Genomic DNA, 11,999 nt, shown 5'->3' on the forward strand with positions numbered 1-11,999 from the left:
AGCTCCTCTTGTGGTAATTTGTCTACCACACAGCACAATTCACATTCACTGTGAACCTCAGAAATTGGAATTAATCAAAATCCTATGTTCTGTTAATTCACCTCCATGATCCCACTAAATCAGTTTTCATACTATATGTAAAGCCACTGGCCATAAAATGTACAAAAAAGCAAAGGAAATCAATTATATTGAAAGTCAGTTGTGAAATATTAGAACCAAAATCATGTTAAATCCCCCAACATTAAATCTTCTGCCTTCTTCATTAAAGCAAACCCAGGAAAATTCTTAGACTACTAGAAAGCCCACACACACTTCCTGTTCACCAAGAGTTTTCAAAATATTTTCTTATCTCCTCAAACCTTCCATGGATCTCCCTCCCCAAACCTGTTCAATTTAGAATCTTGCTTCATATTTCACTACCTAAATTGAAGCTGAGAGTTCCCTCTTCTCTCCTCCTTAACTCAATCATTCAGATACCTTCTCCTTCTAGCATCTCACATGAAGAGGTAAGCAGCACAGCAGATGGAGGGCTAGGCCTCGAATCAGTAGGACCAGAGTTCAAACTCAGCCTCAGAGTCAAACTAGCTATGTGACTAGGCAAGTCACTTAAACTCTGCCTGTTTTCTCAAGGGTAAAATGAGGATAATAATAGCACTTACCTCAGTCTGTTATGACCGTCAAATAAGATATCTATAGAGGCTATCACAGTGCCTGATACAAAGTAAGTGCTTAATAAATACTTTTTTCAACAAAATATTTTTAAAGCAGTATTTGAGTCAAGATTAGGATAAAAGAAGGGATAAGATTGGTGCTTGAGGTAGATGGAAGATGGCGAGAAGATTGAATGTTCAACTTTTGTTTAATTCCTGCTTTCTCTTCCCAAGGAGAAAGTTCTTTGCACTGGAAAGACAGAAAAAAAAAATTATTAGAGGAATTAGAGAAACCCAAGTTAAATGAAGGGATGGCCAGAGAGCATCTATATCCTAAATGAGTTCAAATCACTGGGAAAAGAACCATGTCCTAAATAGTATTATGATTGTTCAGCTGCTGATATCAACCTTTAAAAATATTTTGGAGAACAGGAGAGATGCTTTAGGTACTAAAAGAAGAACAGTTGTCCCATTTAAAAAGAAAGAATCGGATCTACAAACTATAAAGTTTGAGCTTAACTTATTTCCAGAAAAATCATAAAATACATGATTGAGTGGTTTTTGAGTGCTTAAAAGGGGAAATCAATGAAAGTCAACATGAACTTACCAAGAAGAGGTTATGACATACTAACTTCACTTCTTTTAAGGAGTAACTAGACATAAATAAGAGGAAACAGACAAATAGATACATAATCCCTCCCTTCCCTTCTCCTTGCCAAGGCAAAATTCTCTACATTCACAAATGACCCTTTTCCATCTTGTCTTCTCCAGCAGACTACCTCTCACTCTCAATCCAAGTCTCATTAATCTACTCCCTGTCTATTGGCTGTTTCCCTGTTGCCTACAAATATGCTCATATTTCCCCCATCCTTAAAGAACCCTCAACTTATCTTTCCATTGACATTAGTTTTCATCCTCTTTCCTTCCTTTAAGTAGCTGAACTCCATAATAAGGCTGTCTATAATGGATGCATACACTTCCTTTCCCGTCTTCTTCATTCTTTAACTCAGCCTGACTTTTAACCTCATCATTTCAACTGCAACTGCTCTCTCCAAAGTTGCCAATGATGATGCTCTAGGTCCATGATGGCAAACCTATGACATGTGTACCAGCACTGACACATATAGCCATTTTTTATGGCACATGGCCACATGCGGGCTCAGTGCACCTTGGGTCCCAGGAGCCATGCACCTGTAGCCATGGCATGCCCCGGGCCTGGGGTGGGGGGCTACTCCACTTGCTGACCTGGGGGCAGAGGGCAAGCAGTGAAGTAGTGGGAGGCAGTTGGGGAGGGGTGGGTCTGGACAGGGCTCCAGCCCACTGGCAATGGAGAAGTGCCTAGAACCCATTACCAGACACTTTTAGCACCCTGAAAAATATAGCAATGGCTTTACTCACAATTTTTCCCTCTACGTACATTTGTAAGACCTTATTCTCAGCATTAATATCAAAACCAACCAACAAAAGAAATGGATTGACAGATGAGGTTAGTAGCATTTGCTTGGGCTTGAAGTATACAAAATACCAACCTTCAATTGAAGATTTAACCAATGAAATTCAGCAACAAAAATGTCAGTAATAGGCAGGTTAATTAAAGAATTCCCCCTCATTTATCTTAGTTCACCGTACCCCATACAAGTTAAATAATATCAAGACCAACAAAAGAAACCAAATGACAGATGAACAAAGAAGTCACTAAGCAGGTAAGTTAAATAATTAGTTTTTGGTTTATTAAATACAGTTCTATATTACAATTATACATTTTTGTTATTTAAACTATAAATATTGCAAAATTGTGGGTTTTTTCTCAAAGTGACATACCACCTGAGTTATGCTTGGTTTTTTGGCAAATTTTGACATACCAAGCTCAAAAGGTTGCCTATCACTGCTCTAGGTAGTAGTCAGAACTGGGGTTTGACCCCAGGTGTCATGGCTCCTGTAAAAATAGACTCAAATCCAGGACTTCAATCCCCACAAGCCTTTGCTCCACTTCCCCAGAATGCTTTGTAATCTCACCTGGGCCAAGAGCGAGGGGATATTTAAACCTGGTTGTGAATAGGTTCAGTCTCTTTTGGACTTCTGTTTTGGAGCAGACATGTCTCTTTCATGAGGTGAGGTTATCTTGTCTAGACTTCTGGCTTAGGCATGTGTTTTTCTTATTCTGTATTTTCTTTAATCCTTAACCTTTAATAAACCTCTAAAAAATATAATACTCCTTGCAGAGAGAAACTAATTTCTACCTGCCTCAATCTCCCCCTAAATTTTCATCTTTACAGTTGGCGACCTAATGGGATAAAAGACTCTCAATTTTTTTAAAGAAGGATAGCCTAGATAATGATTTCTAAGCCGCATTTCTCCAAGCCTAATTTTTAGCCTTTTGACTCATCTGACCACAGCGGCTCCCGGCCCTGCTTTCATGCATTCCTGCCTGCAGCCCCCGATGCAGACCAGTTGAGTTTGCCGCTCACCTGGCCCCTGGCTGCTAAATTCTGCCTGCCTGCCTGTTTCTCCTGCTGCTGCTCCTGGTCTTTCTCACCTGGCCCACCTGATTCAACCAAGATTGCAATCACCTGGTGACCTGCCTGCCCAACAAACTCTAGCCTTGGAGCAGATCCACTCATCACTCAAGACTCATTCTACCAGCTGTTAACAAATGGGGAGGGGGGGGTATTGGCTCCATGTGGGTGGATCGGAGTATAAGAGGGGAGAGACAAGAGGGAAAGAAAAAAAGGTTTTTCCAAACAGGAACTTAAAAGCAATGGGCTATTTAAAAGCTTACGTTTTGAGTGTTCTGGTAATTTTATTGACTTCACCTGTGTGTCAGGGAGAAGATTCAACTAACTTTGAAGGGGCAAATGGATGGCTCAGCTAACTGAGAGCCAGGCCTAAAGACATGCGGTCCTGGGTTAAAGTCTGGCCTCAGATACTCCCCAGCTGTGGGGCCCTGGATGAGTCCCTTAACCCCCATTGCCTAGCCCTTACCACTCTGCTTTCAGACAATAGACATTTAAATGGATAATTAATAATAAAAAAAAAAAACAAAGAACTTTGAAGAGACTAGAGGCTATATTCTAAGGCATTTCAGACTCCAATGGTTTATAAGAAAAATCTCTGTATTCTATTGCATTTTACTGTTTTCTTGGTTTAAGATATAACTTTGTGATTTTAAGTTCATATATGTTACTGGATTCAATATTATTTGTTATACTGTTCGTTTAATGTACTGGGTTAATTACTGTTTCTGTTGCTTTTCCCCTATAACCATATATTGAAAAAATATCATTGTAATTAAGAAAAAACAGCTTTTCTAATTTTGCCTATGTAAATTGTCACATAGAGGATAGATGGATTTCAGAACTGGTTACAATTGCTATAACAACCTTTGGAAAATTTTATGTGCTAAATATCTCAAATGATTTTAAGGGCTTTTTAAACATGATTTTTGGAATTTTTTTTTTAACAATCTCTGGTCATTTTTGCCTGCCCCTACCACAATGTAAGGCCCATTCCAGTAGCTGAAGTGAAATACATTTTATAACCCACAACCTTCCTGCATTTCTAAATATGTGAATGGAAGTTAGGGCAGTTAATCTCAGAGCATTTGTACCCCTAAAAAAGCCTCCAAAAAAAGGAGCATCCCTTTATTTATACTCTTCAGCTCACTATTTTACTTCCACCAGAATGATATATAGATTTCTTGATTATGTTCTTAACCCAACATGAGTTTTACTTTGTTTAAAAATATGTTTATACACCAAGGTTAAAAGATTGCTACGTTTGTAAAAATTGTGACAAATATCCATCAATTCATAGGCTTTTAAATGTCATACAACAACTTATGTAAAATATGATAGTGTGTTTGTTTGCTATTGTAATTAATTGGGCTATTGAAAATTTTGGGGATATTGATATCTACATATTTGTACTACTGTATTTTTAAAAAATGAAAAATTGTTACCTTGCTCAATTCAATGCCTTATACTCACAGTGATCATGGCCAAAGAGGAAATGGATCTCATTTTTGGTGAGAAAGCCTTGTGTGCTATATTTTCTTACCTGACACAGTGTGTCAATGATTATAAGCTATATTTTTGAATTTTTTAAAGCTCTTTTATTATATTTTCTTGCATGTGCAATATACTATTTCAGTGGGTTTTTTTTCTCTCTTTCTTATATTTGAAGCACATGTCACCAGTATTAAGATTTTCTTTAACTTTTTGATTTTTCGGTAATATAAGTTTAAGATACATTTGCTAATGCATGTCCCAAAAGCTTGTGACTATAAAAATGATGCCACTAATTATTTAAAAATTGTGGGACTTTGCTTAATGATTCTGTCTGATTCCAGGACAAGATATACACACAAGAGCCATTACACAGAGCCAAATAAAAGCCAATCCAGGATGGATTGATGCACTTCTAGGCCAATACAAAGGTCTTGAACCTAGTGTGAAGACTCGAGGTTACTATGTTTAACATGTTGTTACGATATAGGCTTTCCTTGTGTCCACACTCACTCTGAAAATACTCACAGACGAGTATCCCCGAAACCTTGGCTCATATAATCTGGTCCTCGTTTCTGTCTTTCATAGTGTGGTACCTTTCTGTAGTCCTGGCTATTGACTGGGTAAATGCATCATTGCTTAGATCATTTTGATTGGGCCCTGATTCAAGGACCTGTTATATAGATTTATTTTTCTTTTTACTTGGAATTTTTACACATAAGTCTTTGATAGTCTATATTTTCATCCAGAAATTTTCTTTTTTATTTGGATTTTCTGATATCTTTTTAATTTCTCTTACCAATTGATTTATATACCTCATACCTCGGCCATGCATCCCTAAGTGATTCTGTATTTGTCAATCACCCTCTTAACGGGGGAATGTAAAAAAATATTATTTAAATTGCAAAGTTTAAATTCTTTTTGAGAAGAATTTTAGGTAAAGAAACATGATACCTCTCTGAATCCAGAAACTGAACTGTTGGAGAAGCCACCATGAAGAAGCCTCCAGACCACAAGGTGCACAGAAATGAACTTTGGGTGTAGTTGATTGAACATTTATTTGTATGTATGCTTTCATGCCAAAGGGGACTGCCCCCTAACTGGCTTTTTGTCAATGAGTCCAGCAATTATTGGTTTTGGGGGTTTTTTTCCCCTCATCCTCAAATTATTGTAATCTTTAAGTTGATTGTTTTCATGATCCTTTTTGGGAAACTTCTTCAAACAGGGGAATGTAAAAATAGACTCAAATCCAGGACTAATTTCTACCTGCCTCAACTACCCTAATTTTTAACTGTTACACTCTTATGACTGAAGCAATCTTTTTTACTTTACTATTCCATAGTGCTTCATTCTCAGGGATATCAAGAAACAGGAGACATGAAACCATACATGAGGGTGTCCTTGAGCTACATACTGACTTGGAAAACCAGATATTATCATTATCTATGTTTTACTGTATTTGTATTTCTTTTGTTAAATATTTCCTAATTACATTTTAATCTGGCTCAGGTATTAAGGAGTATTTTTGGATGAGTAAGGGCTACATGTTTGACACCTCTAGTCAAGAGACAATATAAAGGATCTGGAAAATCTTAAAGCACTATGTAAATATCAACCAATCTAACAGTTAACAATCAAACCTGGTTTAGTACAATGTCCTCTTTTTGACTTTGTATCCCCATCTGAAGCACATTATCTTGCCCAGAATACAAAATATTTTGAAACTATTTTTAAAATTTTATTGATTTCATTGTATTATTCCTAAGCTTGAACACAAATATATCTAAATAAAGGAAACTTATTTAACAAAGTGAATTCCCAAATTGGCTTCAGATTAAAACATCTAATTTTTATGCCTAGATATTCCATTTATCTCCATATAAAGTATTTCACCATGTCATGTTTTATGACAAAACTACTTTAAAAAATAAATTGTTTGCTTGTTTTTGTAAACTCTTTGAATAACTTGTGAACATAAAAGACCAAATAAAGCACATTTTTATTCATTATTGCATTGTCAGTGGGGAAAAGGAGGTATGGATCAGAACATGGTTTTAAATTTTTCTTTAACTACAAGAAGAGAGTGGAGCCAGAAGAGGAATGCTAGTACAAGTTACAAAAGTCTGTCTGGTAGGAGGTCTAGGAAAGCTTGGTCAGTTAAACTGTGGCTTGAGAAATTTGAAAAATACAATTTAGAAAAAATAAAATCATATATCTTTTTTAACACCAAAAGGCAATAAACTGGAAATAAAACAGATGCCCATCTATTGAGGAATGGTTAAAGAAATTGTGATTAAATAAAGTTCGTGTAATAAAAAAGAACTCCACAAAAAAAGATGTATATGAAAAAACACAAAGAGAAGCCTTATATGAATTGATGCAAAAGACACAGAACAAATAATATGCATAATAACTATAATGTAAATACAAACAACAATAAAAAACAAAACTGAAAGCTGTTTAATGGCCCCAAAGAAACAATGACAAAATGTTTTCATTTCCTGCACTATTGCTTAACATAATTTACTCTCTACACATGTAATGCTACATTTAAATGCAAAATTGACCTTACAACACATTACTTATGATATGTAACTTTATTGCTAAATTTAATTGCTATTTTTTATTTTACTTAATCATCATCATTTTCTTCACTGAATTTTGGCTGTTTTGCTCACACTTTCCTCGATTTCACTTAGAGGCCATTTCAACAAAAACCTTTCCATGGAAGTTTGTTTCTTCCTATCAGATTGTTTTGATAATGTGTGAAACAACTGTCCTTACACACAGCTCCAATGCACAACCTGTTGAAACTTTTTCTGGGTGTCTTTTCAATAAACTGTTTAATTTTTTCCCAAATCCTCAACATTTCCTTAATCTCACTTATACTGATTACCTCATCCAACTCGGGCTCCTCCCCACTAATTTCCTGCAAAACCTCCATATGCTGCTGCTGCTGTAACTCCTTCAATTTCTCTGTCCCTAGGACCCATGGTTAAAGGTTAAGAAATTTGCCCAAAAAACTGATAATAAATACAAAAAGAAGAAACCAAAAGCAATTTAATAGATGCTCTCACAGCCTAAACACTGAGACAGCCTCGTGTAACTTGTGAAACCAAATATTCAGCAGGCTATCTAGTGGAGGGTGGAGGGAAGCTCATGATTCAAATATCTGCTGGTGACTTAAAGCAAAAAATTCCAATCATGACTGCTCATATCTCAAATTGCTCATGACTTAAGGTGCTCATGTATTAAGGCACCACTGTATTTGGAATTAAGCTAACATAAAAACAGAAGATATCAAAAAAGATTATTAAGTTTTGCAGCATTCTCAATATTGGATTCAAGAATCAACAGTCTATCTATTGTGCTCATCAACATTTTTGTCCAGAAAAATCGGGAGACATTAGAATCTTCATGTATGGGACAGAGAAGTCACTACAGAGAGTAACAAGTTCTTCATGTCCCCAATGTAACAACTGTAGAAATGACTTAGTTTAACATGCATGTCATCGGTTACTATGATAGGGAGATACATAATATAAGGACTTACCAGCTACAGAATCCCACAATTTTGTATCTTTTCAGGTCCAAAAAAAAGATTACTCATAACTCATTCATGACAGCAAACTTCAATAAAGTCCTAGACTTACCCTTATTTTTGTTCAGTTACTATACAGGTATTCTATTTCATAAGCTAACTAAAGGGAGTCCGAGAAATTAATGAGGCTGAAAACAAAACAATTGTAACTTGGTGTAATCCTTAGAAGTAGTAAAAGTGTCAAATGACTTAGTAAAATGTAAGTGGAAAGGGGATTCATGATAATACTGTGGCAAAAACAAACCCATTCTTACATGAATAATTTTATTTTGTCATAGACTAGAGAAAAACAGAATCTTTCAAAATTGAGAGCCAAAATAGTAAAAACAAAGTTAATTTAGTTTTCTGATATTTCACTTGAATCTTAAGGAAAACAAAAAAGCTTTTTAACAAAGTTGGCCTGAGTGGATCTTGGATCAGTTCATAAATAGACCAGTCTATCTCCTTGTATCGCAAAGTCCAATCACTAAGAAAAGATAACTGCTCAGGCTCAACTTCTTTTCACCACCCTACTCACTGGGAACCAAGTCAAGAACACTCAACTTTAGGACTTGAAGAACTGAAAAGCTATAATCTACCTTACTTGAAAAGGATGGAGAGGATCTCTCTTCCCTTCCCATCCACTTCCGCTCCAAGATAAAGGAATATAGACCCAAGAACTCTTTCTTATGTGTTCAATGTTATTTCTACCCTTAGTAAGGAAGTGTGTAACTACAAACAGTGCCCTTTCTGCAAAATGTTCAACTCATCCTTTTAAAAGTAAAATGCTTTAATTCAATGAAAAAAAGAAATATATTTCAGTTTGATATTGTGAGGATAGCCAGGAGGAAGAAAGAAGACCTGTAGAGGCATTAGCACAAGAACAACAAAAAACAACAACAGGAGCTCTGGAGTTAGGAAAGTTGAGTTCTAGTCAGGATTGTGCCATTAACTATCTATGTAATCTGAGGTGAATCACAGAATCCTAGCACCACAAGTGGCCTTAGAAACCAGTTAGTCCAACCCTTTCAGTTTAGAATTTAGGAGACTAAGGTGCAATGATTTCTCCCAGATCACTTAGGTAGTAATCACTCAATCAAGCAACATTTTTTCAGGCACTCTGCTAAGGGATATAATTACAAAGGTGAAACAGTCTCTGACCTCAAGAAGTTTAGGGCAGATGAGAACATAAAATATAGCATACATGATACAATGCAAAATTAACACAAGGTTATAAACTCAGAGGCAGAACTGGAACTGAGGTCTTTTGACTGACTCCACTATATCAGGCAAATTCCCTCTTTCCAGGCCCTTCTTCCTCATTTATAAAATGTCTAAATGATATCTTAGATTTCTTTCAGCCCATATACCACCATTCTACACCAGAAGATGAAGACAGGCTAGTCACAGATAATCTTAAATTGAGAGTTAAAAGGAATTTTTAAAGTCCAACTTCCTCATTTTACTGACCAGAAAACTAAAGCCCAGAGCACTTAAGTCACTTTTCCAAAAACATAAAGGTAGGAAGTGCCAAGGATTTTGAAATTCAGCCCTCTTAGTACTATACCATGATACCTCCTACAGAAAAGACAGAGATGCCACCAAACATAACAACTCACATCTGCAGAGCTTTAAAGTTTACACAGCACTTTCCTTACCCTATGAAGAAGTACAAGTTTCATCATTTAACACAGGAGTAAACTGAGACTCCAAAAGTCATGTTTTTCTCAGTCACACATCTGTCTTCTCCCTCCCCTTACACAACACTATCTCCCATCTGTCTGTCTGTCTCTCTCTCTCTCTCTCACACACACACAAAACACAGATCCACAGAAAGAAAAACCAAATACAATGACTGTCACACAAAAGGTGTTTATTAAAGCTTTCTGAACTGAAAGGGAATTAAAAGACAAAAATGACTTTCTTAATAATAAATCTCCCATCTTGTGGCCTTTAGAGAACTGCCACTATGAATTTTAAACCTATATTGCACCTTTGCAACCACAGACAAAAATATCACTTCTTAGTACTTGCTCCATTAAGGAAAAATGTTATTCATTCCCAAATTAAATTATATGATTATTACTCTTGTAAATACATACAAAAAGCAAAAGTTAACAAAGAAAAACTGGAAATAAGACTTTCTAAATGTTGCACCCTAGAAAAAGTGGGCATAAGACATGAATTTAATGAATAAATTATATGGTCATATATTTAGATTGGAAAAGATCCTTCGAGGGCATCTAATCTGACTCCAAAATGAAGAAACTGAGGCCCAAAGGTCAAGTAATTTGGTCATGATCATATAGGTAGTGACAGGGGTGGTATGCAAAGATACTAGAATGGTTTGCTATTTCCTTCTCCAGTTAATTTACAGATAAGGAAATTGAAGCAAACAGGATTAAATGACTTGCCCAGGGTCACATAGCCAGTAAACTGTCTAATGCTGAATTTAAACTCATGAACCTTCCTGATTCTAAACCCAGTTTTCCATTCACTGTGCAACCTAGCTGCCTTTAATAAGTTAGATACAACTCAACTATTTGTCTTGCCTTGCCATCTTACAAAAACAGAAAATATGGTGTATTAAATTCTGCTTCACCTTTAAAAAAAAACACACAGATATTCAATATCTAATCTAACCTCAGACACATCTCAGCTGTGTGACCCTGAAAAAGTCACTTAATCTCAACTACCTAGTCCTTCTTTTCTGTCTCTGAACTAATACTTAGTATCAATTCTAAGACAAAAACTAAGAGGTTTTTTAAAATATTGAATTCCTACTTGCCTAATTAAAAGGTATCTTTAAAAAAGCTCCAGATACTTTATACACTTTACAGCAATGCATGTTGAGATCATCAATTTTTAACTATGTAACGTAAGTTCAGTATGTCAAAGCATAGTATTAAGTTCAGTATATCACAGCATACTATTTAAATTCAAAGCCATTGAGGCAACTAAATGGGACAGTATTTGGAGAGTCAGGCTTAGATTAAGGAGTACCTGAGTTCAATTTCAGACTCAAATATGTGCTAGCTATGTGACCTTAACTTAACCATGTTTGACTCCATTCCTTACTCCCTGGAATAGGCTGGAGAAGGAAATGGCAAACTGCCACGAAAACTCTTAAAAAGGGCAAAAGGGTCACAAAGAATAGGTTACATTGAAACAAATTAACAACCCAGCCCACCCCCCCCAAAAAAAAGCAACAGGTAGAGGCAAGACAAATTCTAGTCCACTTATTTCCAGTGCTCTTTCCACTATACCAACTACAGTAACAAACTAAGCAATCGGTGATTTTCCAAAATAAGGGTTACATCAGAAACACTATCTACCCCCACATATATTCACACAAACACACATAAACTATTAAATTCAAAGCCAATGCCCCTGCCCATGCTGAAAAATTAAGGCATCTATTTTAAGATGCTTCCTGTGGAACCTGGAGAGTACTTAATAAACCTTAATGCTTAAAAGATAAAATGGGGGTGCAAAAATTTAACACTTCTGACTTCATAACACAAAAAAACAATGGTAAGTGATTCTCCAAATGCGTTTGTAAGAAAGAGTTCTCAATTACAAATGCTTTAAGTATTTAGCCACAACCCAAATAAAATTGTCCCTGCAAAGTGACCTCCAGTTCACAAACCCCAAACAAATCTGGTACAGGTTTCGAACTGGAAGGAATCTCTGAGACCATCTAGTCCAATTCCCTCATTTCCCAGATGAGGAAACTGAGGCCCAAAGAGGTTAAGTTCCCTGTCC

At 36.1% G+C, this 11,999-nt stretch overlaps 1 protein-coding gene across 6 annotated transcripts in view; it reads right to left on the reverse strand.

Annotated features, from left to right (window-relative positions):
- TBC1D12 (TBC1 domain family member 12) overlaps positions 1-11,999 on the reverse strand; it is a 145,634-nt gene that overhangs the window by 132,059 nt on the left and 1,576 nt on the right. The window lies entirely within an intron of this gene.

The sequence above is a fragment of the Monodelphis domestica genome, chromosome 1, assembly GCF_027887165.1.
Source record: "Monodelphis domestica isolate mMonDom1 chromosome 1, mMonDom1.pri, whole genome shotgun sequence".
Lineage (NCBI taxonomy): Eukaryota > Metazoa > Chordata > Mammalia > Didelphimorphia > Didelphidae > Monodelphis > Monodelphis domestica.